Source organism: Sceloporus undulatus, chromosome 6 (genome assembly GCF_019175285.1).
Source record: "Sceloporus undulatus isolate JIND9_A2432 ecotype Alabama chromosome 6, SceUnd_v1.1, whole genome shotgun sequence".
Classification (NCBI taxonomy): domain Eukaryota; kingdom Metazoa; phylum Chordata; class Lepidosauria; order Squamata; family Phrynosomatidae; genus Sceloporus; species Sceloporus undulatus.
Window position 1 is genome coordinate 92,584,772 of NC_056527.1, and position 18,212 is coordinate 92,602,983.

Consider the following 18,212-nt stretch of genomic DNA (forward strand, 5'->3'; position numbering starts at 1 on the left):
GCCTCGGCATTAACGTTCCAAATATTCTGGCCTGCATTAAGGGGCAACCTCAGTGGGGGAGGAGGAGGAGGGAATACTGTCACATGGCTAAAGCTAAGTTGGTGAAAATTTGGTTAGTGCAAGTAAAAGATGATGCCATAGGACTTTATCACACACGCTTTTAAACCCCATTAAGTTGGAAAATAGCTCCTTTGGCATATGTATTACACAATGCCATCTCCCTTGGTCACTCTGCCTTGCCCTCAAAGCATTATGAGAAGTGCACCTTTAATGAAAACTTGTCAATAAGCTCCCAAACCCACTGCTGTCCTCAGGAGCAACAAGCTGTTTTCCTCTTTTTTTAAATTTCCCCCACTTCTTGTTTTTCTTTTCTTTTCTTTTTAAATTGTATTAGCATACCTCTGGAAGTGCATTAAAGATTAAAAAAAACCTAACATTAAAAATGGCACTCTGGGTAGGGTATAGGGCAGGAAGAAGGGTTAGCGATGAATGCGAAATGGCACAAGGGCCCAGTAGTGCTATTGAAGAGACATGAAATATGAAATGCTCCCAAACCAGTATAATCAGGTTCCTTTTACTAATGCAGTCATGGGACTTGTGTGATAAACCCCATAGTCCCTCCCAATCAATACTTTCCCAGATTTTCTACTCTTGAGATCCTTATACTGTAACTACTAGAAAGTTGCAGTGATTCCAAACTCTGGTCCTCTGGTGTTTGGGGCTTCAGCTCCCAAAGTCCGAAACCAGCTTAGCAGTCAGGATTTGGGGGGCTGAAGTCCAAAATATCTGGATGAAAAAGTTGGGAACCATTGGATCACTAGTCCAAGGCCTTGGCTATATAGGAAACAGTCTGCTTGAAGATATTTTATCACCATAGGCAAAAGACAAGATGGTGCAACGGTTTACATACATAAGACCAACTACGGTGACAGTTGAATCTTCCCTTCAACATTGGCAGGAGGATAACCATCTCCCATCAGAAGGCAGTAGCCTGGCTGTATGGGCCACCCAGACATGTTGTTGTGGCGACAAACCAAACTTCCCTCCTTTCCTCATCATATATAATGTCATGTGGATTTTTTAGTGCTTTAAAAGTAGTGTTGTTTAATTCAATTCTGGTTTTACTACTTGCTTTTATAAACTTTTGTACTCCTATTGTTTTACATGCTCTATTTTAATTTGTTAATGGAAAGCTGATTTGAGTCCCCATTTGGAGAAAGGTGACATATAAATCAATAATAAACTTCCTTGGCCTCTCGCTCAACAACTGACACTTCAGGTAGCTATTTGACTTGCCTAATTGCATAGGCAGGACTACCAGGAAATAACACACCCTAACGACAGCATTTCTGATACGCTTTGGCCTGTTTACAGCGGCCAAATAAAGCTGCTTTGGGTCTCTTTGGGAGGGTATGCTATTTAAATGAAACTGGGTCCCAAAGTCCTAGAGGTCGCGCCAAAGCCACACACTGCCATTCCTAATCACTGGAGTGCAGCTTTGTGGCTTCTGCTGGATTCTTAGGATGCATGCATCATTAAATAGTAATACCTCCAAAGAGACCGGAAGCAGCTTTATAATTTTGGCAGTCCTGTAACAGGCCCGTGTTTCCTCCCCGAAAATAAGACACGTGTCTTATTTCTTTTTCCTCAAAAGACACACTATGGCTTATTTCCTCACCGGATTGTCCTTATACTTGTATTAAGTGATATTCAAACATCTACATTTATTCAAATATAATTAAGTCGTATTCTTCTGGAAAATTGTCATAACTCTCCAAACCTGAAATTCATCCATCCGGATTTCTTTACGACTCCATTTGCTTTAGAACCATTGGCCCCAATCTTTCCGCTCCTTGCCTGCTGGTATTTATAGGTATGATCTTATTTTCGGGGAAACAGGGTAGGTGGCCATTGTGCAGGCAAATAGTATACATTTAAAAGCTTTTAAACTTTGGATTTTGAAACGATATTTTAAAGGATGAGCAGCAGCGTGTGGTGTGGTACTGATGATGATGATAATGATGACGACGATGTAATGTCTATGTGTTGTTTCTTTCTTCCTGTCGCCATTTGCCCTTCCTTCCCTCCTGTTCATGGGTATGAACACGTGATGATTGTAATAGTAATGTAATTTTATTATGCTTGTGTCATGGGGCCTCTGTCTTTACAAATTAAAGCTCATATGCTTACTTGATACATTCTGTTGAATCTTTGTGGCAACCGAGTACTGATATAGATGACTTTGTAGGGGGCTACTTTTCAGATTTCTACATAAAGAAAAGGTATCTGTTTTTTTGAATAACAATATTTCCGGTTTTGAATGGGCATGCCATTCTTCATAAAATAATAACAGTGGACTTGGAGTTATCCTCTTATCTATCAATTATAAATCCAAGTATTTTTTCTGAACATAATTGTTCTCTTATTTGGTAGTGTTTTATTGGACACATATATGGAGGTATTTTTAAATAGTGATAGGAGCAGAAATCCAATATATAGTTTTGCATGCATTTCCAAATAAGACTATCCTTTACATTCTGACGTGAATTTTTGGACACTTTAATGCAAGTGATAATAACTTTGTCATGACGGATGTATGTATGTTTTATATGCTGTGTGTCATAGAGGCTTCTACGGTATAGTTACAGAAAAGTTTGAACTGTTTCCTTTGAAACATCTTGATGTACTGATGATGCATTTGAATCAAGTTTTTAAATTATTACTTCAATAGTTGTTTTTCCCCTTTCTAAGTTCAGTGGGTTGGATTCAGAGTTGAGTATGTACAACCAGATTGACCGAAACAGACTTTCTTCACCTCTTCCTCATGACAGCCCCCCAGCCCCCCAAAAGGCTACCTAGAGTTGTGCCCGGGCCTAATTAAATGGAGTGGACTGTGGTCTTAAGAAGAAAAGAGTTGTCTCAGAACTGTGTATAATTCTGTTTCCATTTGGAGAAGCAGATTGTGAGTCCAACCCCACAATCCCATCTGAGGTGTAAGAGCGAGGAGCTGGAGTAGGGTAGAGGATTAAGGAGATTTTTGTCAAGTTGTGGTTGCAGTTTTGACACCCGCTTTAATTGCTGTGGCTCAATGCTATGTAAGTTCTGGATTTGTAATTTTTTTTAGATCTTTAGCCTTCTCTGTCGAGAGCTCCTGTGCCACAACAAACAACAAAGCAAATTTCCATAGCATGGAGTCATGGCAGTTCATAGAATTATAGAATCATAGAGTTGGAAAGAACCGCAAGGCCATCCAGTCCAACCCCTGCCATGGCAAGAAACTCAAAGCACCCCCAACAGATGGCCATGCAGCACTCTGTTTAAAGACTTCCTCCAAGGAAGGAACTCCACTACACTCCGAGAAGTGTTTTTCCACTGTTGAACAGCCCTTATGTCACAGGAAGTTCCTCCTAATGTTGGAGGTGGAATCTCTTTTGCTTGCTATAGCTTGCATCCCTGTTCTGTGTCCTAGTCCCCTCTGGAGCAGCAGAAAAAAAGCTTACTTCTCCTCCTCAATATGACATCCCTTCAAATATTTAAACAAGGCTATCATATCACACCCCTTAACCGCCCTCTTCTCCAGGCTGAATACATCCAGCGCTCCCTAAGTCCTCCTACTTGTAGGGCATGCTTTCCAGACCCTTCACTATTTTTGGTGGACCCTCCTTAGGACATGCTTCAGGCTTGTCAACAACCTGTGCCCAGGACTGGGCCCAGATTCTAGTGAGGCAGCGACCAGGCAGAATATAGGTGGTACTATTAGTTCCCTTGATCTAGACACTATACTTCTATTGAAGCAGCCTAGAATCGCATTGGCCTTTTTAGCTTGCCGCATCACACTGTTTGACTCATGTTCAACTTGTGGTCTCTTTAGGACGTCCTAGATCCCTTTCACATGTAGTTTCATACAGCCAGGTGTCCCCCCATCCTACATCGATGCATTTTCATTTTTGTTTGCCCTAAGTGCAGTACCACTTATGTTTCTCTGTTTTGAAATTAATTTTATTAGCTTTGGCTCAGCTTTCTAATCTATTTAAGGTCAATTTGAATTTTGATCTCATCCTCTGGAGTATGTAGCTATTTGTCCTAAGTTGGTGTCATCTGCAAATTTTGAACTAGATAAATCAATGGATAAAAAATGTGTGAAGGGGCCGACTGTAAGCGGTGCAAAACCGGGTTATTTCTCTCAGTGTGGACGCAGCCCTAGAGAGATGTGTGACCGGGAGCAGAAACTGGAGAGCTGGCAGAGCAAAGGAAAAAGGAAAGAGCGAATGAGAACAAGAGAGAGGCATAACAGCAGGCCAGCCAGCAGCAGAGGAAGAACTGTACACATTCTTCTTCTCTTGGCATTTGTGCCACACCCTCCCTTGCCTTTCCTGGTGGGGGGGGGGCATCAGGGCAGTGGTGATGGAGGTGTGGCAGGGCCCCTTGAGGCCCCCAAAGGTGAGTGCCACAACACGTGGGAGGCGTTGTGGCTTTTGCCAGCCCCCTTGATGGGTGAGCCTGAAGGAGGAGGAGAAAGAAAGAAGGAAGGAAGGAGGAGAGAAAGGAGAAAAAGGAAGGAGAAGGGGGGGAGAGAAGAGAGAGGGATCCCCTGAGATCTACTGGGGATCGGCTGAAAAGGAAGGGGGAAAAGCTGGAGAAGCAACAAAAGAACAAGAGGGGGGAGAAAAGAAGCCAGTGAAGCCACCTCCCCCCATAAGCGCCTCCCCAAAGAAGCCCCTTCCTTCCTTTCGTTCTTTCCCTCCTTCCTCCCTTCTCCCTGCCTTCTTGCTCAGGATTGACGATTGGAGCTCAACCCAGCTGGGAGGTGAGGTAAGTCCAACCTGATCAATCCCCCCCCCGTTAAAAAATAAGAATGGCTAAGGGAGAGGGAGGGAGAAGGGATCAGATGCTTGCCTAAGGGATCGGTGGGAGATCATGGGGTTGGTACTCCAGGAATGCACCCTGATGGGGAAGCTGATCCCGGGGTGGGAGGAAGGGGATCTGGCCCCCCATGCTTTGGGGGGGCATTGTGGAGTGTGTCCAGCTGGGTGTCCTCTCCCTTGGCCTTGGCCCAAAGCCTGCCCTGGGGGGGGTGAAGAGAGTTAAGAGAGCTCCCAAGCTCCCCCTTTCCCTGGGCTGTGCATCAGTTTTATTTGGGTGATCTCTTCCCTCCCCCCATCTGATGTGTATCCCCCGCCGCTAACCCCCCCCCTCCAGCCTGGATCTGTTATCAACAACCCCCTTCTCTTTCCTCCCCATCTGTATCAGCTGCCTTGCCTCTGATCTCCATCCAAGCTGACACAATCAAACTAGGGAAAAAAGAAAAATCCTATCAGGACTCTCATCCTGATTCCTCCTCCCTGGGTCTGTGCATCCTCAGCAAACTCCCCACATCTCCTGCAACCGATCTCTTGCAACCCCCAGCCCCCCAAATTGCATATATGCCTTCAGTTCTTCTCTCAAGGCAGCTGGCCTCCCCTAAGGATCCCTTCCCCACTTCCTTTTCCTGCTCCCCTCTTTGTTTCTATCCACTGGCATTGCAATCCTCCCCTTCATCTTTCTTGTCCTCTCTCTGAATTGTCTTCCCAAACTAATTGTTGTGTTTTGATCTTTCCCACAATCCCCCTACACTTCCCTGAGACCTTCTACCACTCTTCACCTGCAGCCATTTCTCTATCCTCTCTATCCATTGGAATTGCAATCTTCCCCCACTTCTCTTTTGTCCTCCCTCTGAATTTTTCTTCCAACTATTTGTATGATTTGATTCCCCCCCCACAATCCCCCCCACTTCCATTATACCTTTTCCTACTCTTGACCTGCAGCCCTCTTTCTACTCATTGGAATTGGAAACTTCATCCCCCCACTTCTTTCTTGTCCTCACTCTGTGTTTTCTTCCCAATTTGCTGCTATGTTTTGATCACAGTCCCCACCACACACTTCCATGAGACCTTCTACCACTATTAAACTGCAGACCCTCTCTCAACCCTCTTGATCTATTGGAATTGCAATCCTCCCCTCTCCTTTCTTGTCTTTACTCTGGATTTTCTTTCCAGTTAACTGGTATATTTTGATTTTTTCACAATTGCCCCCCCTCCATTATACATTATTTTTACCTCTATTAACCTGCAGCCCTCTCTCAACCCTCTCCACTCTCTGGAGTTGTAAACCTCCTCCTTCTTTCTTGACCTCTTTCAAAATTTTCTTCCCAACTAATTGTATGTTTTGATTTTTCCACAATCCCCACCTTCCATTATACCTTTTGCCACTATTAACCTGCAGCTCTCTCTTGACCCTCTCCACATATAGTGGAATTGCAATCCTCCCCCCTCCTTGCTTGTCCTTATTCTGAATTTTCTTCCCAACTAACTGTTATGTTTTGATTTTTTGACAATTCCCCTCTGCCATTATACCTTCTGCCTCTATTAACCTGCAGCCTTCTCTTTAACCTCTCCATCCATTGGAATTGCAAACTTCCCCCCTTCTTTCTTGTTCTCTCTCTGAGTTTCCTTCCCAACTAACTATGTTTTGATATTTCCACAATCCCATGCACACTTCCATGAGACCTTCTATCACTATTAACAAATGACAATCCCCAGAATTTCATAGTATTGAGCCATGGCAGTTAAAGCAGTGTCAAACTGAATTATTTCTGCAGTGTGGATGGAGCCCTAGAGGTGTGTGTTATCAGGAGCAGGAAACTAGAGCTGGCAGAGCAAAGGAAAGAGAAAGAAAAGGAGCAACAGAAGAGAGAAGCAACACCTCTCTCAGCCCTCTCCACCAACTGGAGCTGCAACCTCCCTTCTTCTTTCTTGACCTCTTTCTGAATTTTCTTCCCAACTAATTGTATGTTTTGATTTTTCTATAGTTCCCCCCCCCTCCATTATACCTTCTACCACTATTAACCTACAGCCCTCTCTCGACCCTCTTGACATATTGGAATTGCAACCTCTCCCATTCTTTCTTGTCCTTACTCTGAATTTTCACCCTAACTAACTGTTTTGTTTTGGTTTTTCCAAATTGCCCCCCCCCCCCACCATGAGATCCTCTACCATTATTCCCCTGCAGTCCTCCTTCTATTGTTTTCCCTTCCTGTTCCTGATTTTTAAATGGTTTTTTATTTCCCTGGAAATCCAGGTCCCTGGATCTCCAACCAAACTACATTGAGCTCCCCCCTCTGTTTCCCCACTACTTTCCCCCTCTTCTTTTACCATGTGGCTGCCTGCTAGGAACTCGGCACCCACATTCCTGCTGTTTGTTGGCCTTTCCATCTGTTCCCATTTCCTCTCTGCTTCGGCCCCCCCAACCCATCTCACACTGTCTTGGCTCAGTGCCCTCTCTATTTCCCATCCTTTTTCGCTTATCTTCCCTGGATATCGTTTCCTACTTCCCACCCCATTGCATTCCACACTTTTTCTATGCTGGTTGTGTCCTTAAGCAACCTTACTGTTTATTGATCTTCCTGACTCAGGATTTGTTCCTTGCCCATCTCATCTGTCAGAGTTTGGGACTGGAGACAACCTGGGAACCCCATGTCTTCCCTCTTAAGTTCCATGACTGAAGAAAGGTGGGATTTCAGTAAACAGAATACGTATAATGAATGATAACCAAACATGCACCCTAATCTCCTTGTCGAGTAGCTTTTTTGCAACCGCTAGTAGATTCCAGGGATCTTTTCCCTGCCTGCTCAACCTGTAATCATATGATGATCTGCCTACCAGTTGGTCCCATTGTTCTGTTGTATGTCAGTTTGCTCCCTCTTCAGCAAATGCCAACTATTCTTACCCCCCATGACCTTATCCATGTCCCCCATACTTGTCTAACCAAAATGTGCAAAACAGAGTCGAGGCTCATCTTTCAAATTTTGTGAAGCAATGATAGAGAACATATCCCCAGATAGCTGTGTTGGCCATAGAGCTGTACGATAACATCCAAAATCCATAAAACAGTGATACCTTTAATCGGCCAACCAAAATGCACAAAATGCATAATACAAGTTTTCAAAGCTCCACTGGCTTCTTCATTAGACAAAGGCAATAGATAAATGATAGAAATGAGTGCCTCTGAGTACATACAGAATACATTTCTCATCATTTGTCAGGAGCTACTCTTTTCCTAACGTTTCTGGGATTATAATATGTGTGCCTCTGTTTCTCAGCTCACGAACTGGCCTACTAGGTTCAAAACGAACATACCACCAGTTTGGTTTCTTTGTGATGCTATGCATATTCTTCACTCTTATGTATGGTTGGTTTTGACAGCATAGCCTTGCAACAGAAGAGGATTAAACTGAGATACTGTGATAGAGAGCTGAATGTTTAGTATTTGAATCCTTATTTTGTATTTTTCTCCCACCCTAACATTTTGTTATCCAACTGTCATCTGGTTTCTGGGTGAAATTTTCCCTCAGACAAATGCTTCTGTTATCCTTCCTGTGGCAAGTGTGAACCCTGGCTGCTCTTACTATGAGGCCATAGTATGTCATGTAGTTAAACTGTGGAATTCACTGCCACAAGGTGCAGTGATGGATATGAACCTGAATGGCTTTAAACAGAAACTAAAATTTGTGGAGGAGAAGGCTGTTAATGGCTGTTTGTCATGATGTGCTTTTGAAGTTGCCTTAGTGTTGTGTATATTTTTAGACTGCACTTGTTTTATTTGTTTAATGAGCCATCTTGAGTTTCATTTCTGGGGAGAAAGAGAGATCAGAATGAAACCTAATGTATTACATCCACTAGCAGAGAAAATATATACCTCTGCAGATGAGAACAACAGCATGCGCTGCTGTGGGCTGTTTGTGGCTTCTCATTGGGACATTTGGTTGGCCACTATGGGGACAGAATATGAAAATGACAGTGGAAGGCTGATGTTGCACTCATGGGGTGCTCATGGGGTGCCGACTGGGGGCTTCCCATTGGGGTGTTTGGTTGGCTGCTGTGGGAACAGAAGGTTGGACTCTGTAGGCCTTTGGTCTGGTCTGTAGGCCTCTTTTTATGCTCTTTCATGGGTAAGAAGCTGCCACCGGAGGAATTTTGCGTACATTGAGGGAAAGGTAAACTGTCTGAATTTTGGGTCCCAGTACTTGAGAAGTTCCTTGATTGCAATCCACATTGAAATGAATAGGAACTGTGAACGAACATCCCCTGGGATCTATTGGTCTGTGGAACGTGTGAAATAATAGGTGTAAGATGTACTATGCGGAGTGGGAAGCATATTCCATGCACCAAGAGTAATAGGCCAGTAGTTTTAGATCTCATCCATAAGCTTCCTCTGTATCCTCCCTTTCCTTCTTTATATACAGATAGGGTCTTAGAGGTACAGTGATTCTCAGACTGGAGTCACCAGTGGTTCTGAGACTATGACAAAAATTGAAAGGAATATGTTGAAGTGTCTCATGTTGAATGGTGTTATTGCATGCTGAAGAGGTAACCTACTTCTTAGTGTAAACGTGGCAATTTTATACTGGAAGGTAGCTTGCTTCTTCAGCAACACAAATGGCTGAACTAGAATTGTAATCAAAAATTTTAAAATGGCTTAGCTACGTGCATAGCTCTTTCTCATGCACATGTTGCATGGGTTCATTGATCATGACCTCTTAAGAGAAATGGAACAGTTACAGTTTAATGCTCAGTGTGGTCTTTGCCATTTTACGGCTGCAGTTGCAATCTGCAAGAAAATGTTGCAGTGTATTCTCTCTCATCTTCTATTAGTGGTGCTTCTTTCCTCAGTTCTGGCCTGCCAATGCCCCTATTCCAAATATTATAAGCTGGAAGGATTCAAGATGAGAGTGTACTTTTGCCTTCTAGATATCGGTGACTCCCTCCTGTTTCTCATTTGGTCCATTTGAATCCATGCCTATTGGAACCAGGTCACTAAGCTTGTCTTCTTAGGGAAAACTAAGGTGATAAGATATAGGATATATGAGAGCCAGTTTGGTGTAGTGCTTTGAGCGCTGGACTAGTACTCAGAAGACCAGGGTTCAGTTCTCCATTTGGCCATGGAAACCCACTGGGTGGCCTTAAGCAAATAACACTCTCTCATCTTCAGGGAAAGGGAAAGGAAAAGCACCTCTGAATAAATCTTGCCAAGAAAACCCCAAGATAGGGTCATTTTAGGATTGCCATAAATTGGAAACAACATCAAGGCATACAACAACAAAAAGGGAGATAATTAAAACAGAATATTGATCCTGAGTGCACAGAGTCTAAGATCCTAAGGTACAATGTAAACAGCATGGTTTTAAGTCACCTACACTTTTTGACTGTGCCCTCTATAGACTGAGTCTGTACAGTAGTATGTAAAAAAGGAATTCTTGGCAGGTGCTCTTATATATTATACAATTGCAAGTGTTTATGTTTATTTGGTGCTGTTCAGATGAAGTCGAGAGCCATATGCAGTCCATATTCTCCAGCATACATATGTGTATGCATCTTGTATGGGTTTGTAAACACAAATTTCTTGCATACACACTTTATATCTTAAGTGTATAGTAAATGTCCTTTATGCATAATATTTGAAAGCGTCCCTGAAAACGGGCAAGGCTCCATGAATTCTTCCACCCATTCCAAGTTCAAAATTTGATACAATAGCTTTCAGTTTTCTTCTCACTCTTGCTTACTGATTAAATGTCACATTTCAAGTTTCTAGCTCTTATGACTCTCAAGATAAATTTGAATGAGGAAAATCCAGTAGTTTCTTAGAAGCATAAAGCAGTAGGATAGCAAGCTTTATTCTTATGGACTACATGATTCACTGTGCTGTTTGAAGGAGATATAGTCTCGAAATACAACTTTTCGTGACTTCTGGAGCCTGTCAGCAGTCAGCATGACAATTGCTTCTTTTCTTTGACTATGGTGGGGGAAGTGTAAATGTAAGGAAATATGGTATTTTGCATGCTTTGTTAAAGGTTTCGACTCCAGTTTTTCTTGATGCACAATTTTGCTACGCCATATTCCTGAGTACCAGGATGCAGGGTGAGTCTAAATGGCCCCATGAAATCATTTCCAAACAGATTACTGTATTCTAAATAACGCTGTGTACCAGCTGCTGTCTGGAAAACAGAATTCTTTCTGGCTCTCTTTTTTGCTAGGAGGACTATAGCTTCTCTTTCCGGCTGCCGGTTACTTGGCTGTGACGAAGAAGATCTTTGCTTAATTGCTTCCAATTCCCTGGCCTCTTTCCCCTCTTTTCCATCCTGTGATTGAAATGATGATGCTGGGCAGAAGGAATGGTTCTGCTTCCATGGGGTAAGGGAGGCAATATACAAAAGCAAAAGGTCTGTCAAACTCTAGACATCACTGTCACATTTTTACAGCTCTGCTCAGAGAATTTGCAGATTACAAAGTGAACAAAATACACAACCTTGTAGCAGATGGAACCATTCCTCCAGGCAGTTTAGGATTGTCTTCTCTGACTGGCAGCTGCTCTCCAGAGTGATGGGCAGAGTGTGGTCCTTTTCATCAGCTGTTGTCTGATCCTTTTATGTCAAGATTTGAGCCTAGGACCTTCTGCAGGCCAAAGCTAGGGAAATTAGTTTTTCTCAAGTAACTCCTCTTATTATGTTTTTTTAAAAACTAGCATTGCATTTTGCAGTGTTTTTTAAAACTAATGTGTTGCAGTACTTGTTATACTGCTTGCTACTTTTTATTTGTCCAAAATCCAGTAGATTTTGTCCAAAACCCCAACCCAAGTAGACCAATGGAATCAATGGGAATACGGCAAGTAAACACTTACATTCATTCTTTTAGTTTCATAGGTCTACTGTAGTTGGGGTGAGGGTGGGGGGTTAGCTATTGGATTTGAGCTTTTAGATTTCATAAGAGAATGGCACAAAACTAAAGATTCTTGTCAAAATGCTTCTTAAAGATGCCTTTAAAAGTAACTTTTAAAAGTTGCTAGAATCTGTTATTTGTTTTATACCACCAGAGTAACTTTACTCATTGTGTTACTTTGAAAACGTAGTGTTATTATGCTCTTCCGAAATGCAGAAAATAAATCAGACTGACTTTAAAGCTCCACTGGGCTCTTTATCAGGCATTTTTTTTTTGCCTGATGAAGCAGCCAACGGAGCTTTGCAATTTACATCATGCATTTTATGCATTTTGTATGGCCAATAAAGGTATCACTCTTTTGTGGATTTTGTATTTTGTTATATTTTGCTTCATGACCAATACAGCTACCCCTGAATGTTATTATGCCCTTGCTCTTTTTTTTTTAAACAGTAACTTTTTACAGGTAGTTATCTTAGATGCAACTTGTTACTTCCCAGCTCTGCTATATGTATAGTATCTGTTCTACTAGTGAGAAAGAGGGCTTTCTGGCCACAAAATGTTGAAATAGAGTGGTGGTATTTGGTGCTGGGATGCTCTGTTGCCTGGAGTCTTTCCTTCTAGGCTTCTTGGTTTAGTGTCCCAACTCAACATCAGTTCATAAGTATGATCTGTTGTTTTGCAATTAAAGACAGAGATATTCTAGTGTATTTTTAATATGTCCATTCTTGTGTGAAAAAGCATAGGACTCCTCCCAGATTTACAGTTTAATCGTCACTCATAGATGTGTTGGATGTAGAGGATTAGGATTAATCTTAAACCTCTTCTGCTGGTAGTGTTGCTCTGCTAGCAGCTAAAGCAGAGATCTGCTGATAAATCAGTCTGCTGGCAGAACTGCTCTATTGGCTAAGCTCTGCTCACAGAAGAGACAGAAGAGAGGTTGTAGAGGCGATGGTGTTGAAATGCCACAACACCAGCACCAGGTTGGACTTGGTTAACACAGAAGTGCCATGCAGTTGGTACATAGTCTGCTATCAGACCAGGTCATGGGATTGGTTTCCAGATTTAGCCCTACTTAGACTGAAAACCCATGAGACTTAAGTCATGCTTAACATAAATTCCACTGATTTCAGTGGCCTACTCTAAGTATTAATTTCCAGCAGCCCTAGGTTGAGAGGGATTTGGATTCAGCACAGACTCAGCTAACGTAGTCTCAGCTCAGAAGGCCCTTGGCAGTTTTAGTTTTAGACATAATTAGGACTGTGCTTTTAGTCATACTTAAAGAGCACTGAAATCTCTGACACACATATGCTAAGTATGGGTTGAATGGCATGGGTTTTCAGCCAGCCAACTAGAAACCAATTTCATCTCCTGATCCAGTGGCAGACTGTACAAACCACATGGCACCTTTGTGCTACTGCTTTCAAATTTGCATCTGCCTGCATCTTTGGAGATTTGACTTGCAGGAGAAGGGTCTGAATCTTGAAGAGTAGTACCATACATATGTATGTAAAGAACATATTTAAAGGGTGTCCCTCAAGAGGTAAAATCAAGACCATCATTTGCCTGCAATGAGTATGAGAAATATAGGTCTATGTCTGGGGAACAGTGACTAGTGGAAAATAAGAAGCTGCAGAGACCTTGGGCACACTGGCTGGGTTGGATTGTGGAAGATATTATTTTTTTATTATTTATGTATAAGGACACTTCTCCAACCTCTGTCCAAGATATCCCAACCAGAGCCAGATGCAAACTACCAGCAGAGGAAGGGAGGAGGTGGAACTGTTGACCAAGGTCACTCTCAACACTTTCTCAGTCCAAGAACTGGGCTCAAACCCCCTGCCCCAGGATAAGAGCTCATGCAGAAATCCTTTCATGCACAAATTTGAGGGTCAGCGTGGTATAATGGTTTGGGCATTGGACAGTGACACTGGATATCGGGGTTCGATTCCCTGCTTAGTCATGGAAACCCACTGGGTGACCTTGGGTGAGGCACACTCTCTCAGCTTCAGAAAACCCTATGATAGGTTTTCCTAAGGATCACCATATGACAGAAACAACTCAAAGGCACACCATCACCACCACCACCACTACTGGATCTATTCCTACTTCTGCTCTTTGACAGCCTTTCTTAATTTCTGCAGTCTAATTTCAGAGAGGAAAAGGGCTTTGTATTGTCCCTGTTGCTGAATCACAGCTAACCAGAAACCCTTGTTGATTTGCAACAAATGACATAGAGACTCACACAATGTCTCAGTCTGGCTGTTATCTCTTAAACCCCAGTGACTCGATTGTTCATTATTATGTTGGGGAATGGTGAATATGATTTTAAAACGAGTATAGTTTTTAAGGGTTTATTTTATTTTATTTTATTTTTGCATTGTATTTTGTAACTTCCCTGGGTGTTATCCGGGTGGTCAACTGCCTGCAAGTATTTGTTGTTGTTGTGAGCCCTCAAGTCTTTTCCAGTTTATGGCAATCCTGAAGTGAAGCTGTCCTTCAAGTACTGAAGTTGAACTATTGCAAATTTAATTTTCCAATGGGTTCAATCTGCCTTTTATCCATTCCTGTGTCTAATGAGATGTGCATGATCAGAAATGAGCCTCAACGAGCCTTGGAATCATGAACTTTTCTATCTTCTCTTCATCAATATCCACCTCCCCTTGAATCTTAGTCTTTTTAAGCTGTCAAATGTGGGGACTGACAGTATTTTCCCTAATTTGCCAAGAAGCATTACCATTTTTCTGTCCATTGGCTACAGTTGTTCCTTTACTTCCTGGAAACTCTCTAGAGATCAGCAGTTGAGGGCTTATGGGCCAGCAGCAGTTTGTAGACTATCACTTTGAATAACACTAATCTACACTACAAAATTTAAGTCCTTTGATACTATTTTAACTGCCATGGCTCCGTCCTGCAGAATCCTGAGATTTATAGTAGTCTACTTCTCTGTTGAAGTTCAGGAGAATAAACTAGAGCTCTGTCTAAACCATCTGGAGAGCTAACATCTCCTCAGACTCATTGACCATGGTCCAAACCTTTGAATAGCATTGGCCTAGATGCAGAATAGTGGTTTATAACAAACTGATTAGTTTTTCAACAAGCCATCTCTGAACAGTGCTTTCTAAAATTGGCCTGCTAAGCTACTCAGACTTTTTGAAGTAGGAATGAGCAACTTGTGGCCCTCCAGATGTTGGAACTGTAACCTACAATCCAACAAGTAGTTTGAGCAAGACAGTTCCAAGCTTATGTATTGGTCCATAGTGGTATTTGTAGGTGGTATGCATCTTTTCTTTGTAACCAACAGCATTCCTGTTGAGGTGAGGAATCGTAAGATGAGGCATCCTAGAGCCAAATTAGTCATTGATCCCTGCTGTGTAGTTAGCATTGCAGTGCAAGGATAAAAGAAAACAAAACACTCCCCCAATCTGACAATATTTATGTGAGGCAAACTGTCTAGGCAAACTAGCTATTATGTGGAGATAGTTACCTATTTGAAGGCAGGGGAAGTGCATGTTGGCATCAGTTACTTAAATCCAGTTGCTAGTTCCAACTCAAGACCCATTGAACAAATTCCTCTACACTTATTATACACTTCCCACTGGTTCATTAAGTCCAGTTGTGACTACCATTTGGTTTTGGCTAACTGGGTTTTATACCTAATATATTAAGTGGGTGTTACATTTTGTGTTAGACGTTTATAGCGGGCAAGTGAAGCTATGTTATGCATATTTTGAAGAAGCATTTTTTGTTCACTATTGTCTCTTCCATAGGTTCCAATAAAGTTGAGTTATATCATGTGCATATCTGATATGCACCTCCCTGATATGGAAGGTGCATATCAAGTTAGTTCATATCCAAGCTTGGAAAAGTTACTTTTGGAGGCCACAGGTCCCAGAATTGCTCAATCAATCTGGCCAAAAGGCTTATCTTGGAATTGGCAAGTACCTGATTCCTCAAGTGCTTCTTTATACTGCTGAGCTAAATTCTTTCACTTGTGTTTAGATTCATACCAGTGTCTTGTTCTGCTTTGTTGCTTTTCTTATTTTTTTTTAATGTTTTGTCTTTGAGGCATGGGTAGCTTTTAAAAATGGTTTTAATGATGCCTTTCTCAAAAAAGTGTGTGGCTTTGTATTTAATTGAATGCATTTGAATACTAATTCCTGTACTAACCACAACCCCTCCCCACTTGTAAAAAAATGAACAGTATGCAAAGCCAAAGGAAACAGTGAAGTGTCAAAGGGAAATATTATATTATCCAGCAACAAGATATGGTGTAACAGGGAGGAGACCTTCAAAATGAAAGTTTAAGGAGTTGAAAATGAAAGTTTCCTTTGCCAGAAGGGATTCACTTGGAAATGTGTGAGCTTGTTATCACATTTGCTAATGAGCCAATGTGGAAGTTCGTTGGCCAGGGATTGGTAGCTGATATAATTTGCACAGGTTCAATTTTTCTGCATTAACTCCTCTTGCTCTTTTTTCCCATTCACCAAATGAGATTTTTGCAAAAGAGTTGTGTGCTATGCAAGGCTTGCTGAGCAATCTGGTTCTGCAGCCTGGATGTTTTGGGGTTCAACTTCTGCAATGGTTTACCATTGATAATGTTGCCCAAGGCTTAGAGGAGTTGAAGCTCAATGCTCCAGAAAAGTCAAAGCCTCCCTGTTCCTGTCCAAGATCTAGAGGAAAAAAATGAGTCAAGAGACTGGAGAGGAAGTGAGCCAGCGAGACAGGGCTTCTGCAGAGAGAAAGTGAGAGTCAGAGAGACTTGGTTCAGGGACGTAGCCAAGGGGGGGGGAGGTTCTTGGGGTCTGGACCCCCCCCCTTCCATTAGAAAAATGAATGATGTGTGCTGCTGCGCCGCTGCACCCAAGCTCTATTATAATGGTGGCACTTAGTCTGGAACCCGCCCCCCTTCCTAAAATCCTAGCTACGTCCCTGCTTGGTTGAAGGAGGAGCTAGCATCTGCTAGCTCATATAGTCGCACTCCAAGTCCCTGGAGCTCGGCAAACAGAGCTCAGCTGTGCGCGGATATTAGTGGGGGAGATCCTGAGTTTTGTTTCGGTGCCTACTCAGATTATTTAATATGGACAATAGCAGCTTCATTTATATACTGCTTCATGCCACCTAAACAGTCTCTAAGTGGTTTACAACTGTAAGCTAATTGCCCCCAACAAACTGGGTACTCATTTTAGTGACCTCAGAAGGATGCAAGCCTGAGTCGAGCTTGAGCCCTGGTTGGTATTGAACTCACAACCTTATGGTTTGTGAGTGAGTGGCTGCAGTACAGGCATTTCACTACTGTGCCACCAGGGCTCCTACCAGTTACACCTGCAAAAGCTGTAGCATGTTTGTGTTCTTGCCAAAGAATGTGAGTAGCTACACCTGCAGCAGGTTCAAGTTGTTTGACCTGTGGGAAGAGAAGGTCCAGCAACTTGAGGCCTGTTTATTTTGTGTATTCCTACACAACGGGGTTGGGATGGATGGCCCTGTCCAGAAATGGGAAGAAGAGAAGGGCAGGGAGAGGCGACCTATATAGGTGGGACAAAGGCTTAAACACCTGCCACTGTCTGGGGAACAGTTACTCAGCTACAGCCAAAACAATATACACAGCAGAGTACAAAAACACAGCTTTTTTTCCTTTCCTTTTCTTTTTTGGTACTGGCAATGCACTGACCGCTTTTGACACTTAAAAGAAAAACTCACAGACAGTTGATTCATTCAAAGATGTGTCATCTTCAGGTTGCAAAGAGTACAGTATTATACAGTACAGATATGCACACTCCTCTCTGACTTTCAGTCAACTCCAACATCTGCTCTCCAGCTCCACACTAGCTCACGGCAACAACTTGCTGCTCCAACAATAACTCTCAACTCACAACAACCGACAACAACATGTGACTAGTCTTCTGGTCCACTTATATGGAGTGTTGGGTGTGAGTGATCATTCAGGGCCACATGGCCTGATGCAATCCTGTAGTGACCTTGCGTCATGCCGTATGCTCATAACTTAGCAGTCAGAGGCTCTCTCACAGAATATGTGTCATCTGTCAATCAAAATGTTTAAAGGCTTATTACTCTAAGAGGCCCTTGTATTCTCTTCCAGCTTTATGATTCCAGGAAACATTTGTTCAAGTCTCACCTCTATCATTGAGTTGTAGAAGGTCTTGGGCACCTTTTTTGTCCTCTGTCTCCCATATGTAAAATGTTCACAGGCCATGTTTTGTCAGTCAGGTGCCGCTTTTGACTCTGACTCAAAAACAGAATTGTTCGGTCTGGATGTCTTTATTGTCTTCAACTTGTAACCCAGTATTTTCCACAACTTGAGTACAAATATATCATGTTTTAAAGCTCTGGACTTTCATCTGCTTCTTCCAGGTTTTTTTTCCTTATCACCAAAACAACAACAACAAAAAGATGGGGTTTTTTTTTGTTAAGGAGGAAAATGGAAGAGCTGCACAATGACTGTTG

The 18,212-nt window shown here is 42.4% G+C and overlaps 1 protein-coding gene across 4 annotated transcripts in view; it reads left to right on the forward strand.

The window, feature by feature from the left end:
* Positions 1-18,212, forward strand: part of TBKBP1 (TBK1 binding protein 1) — an 86,365-nt gene that overhangs the window by 1,574 nt on the left and 66,579 nt on the right. The window contains exon 1 of one of the 4 annotated variants that reach the window (XM_042477178.1): positions 4,786-4,812. The exons of the other annotated variants lie outside the window; for them this stretch is intronic. The gene's annotated coding sequence lies outside the window, so the exon portion shown is untranslated. Of the gene's footprint in view, positions 1-4,785; positions 4,813-18,212 lie in introns of those variants that run through there. 4 annotated transcript variants of the gene reach the window in all.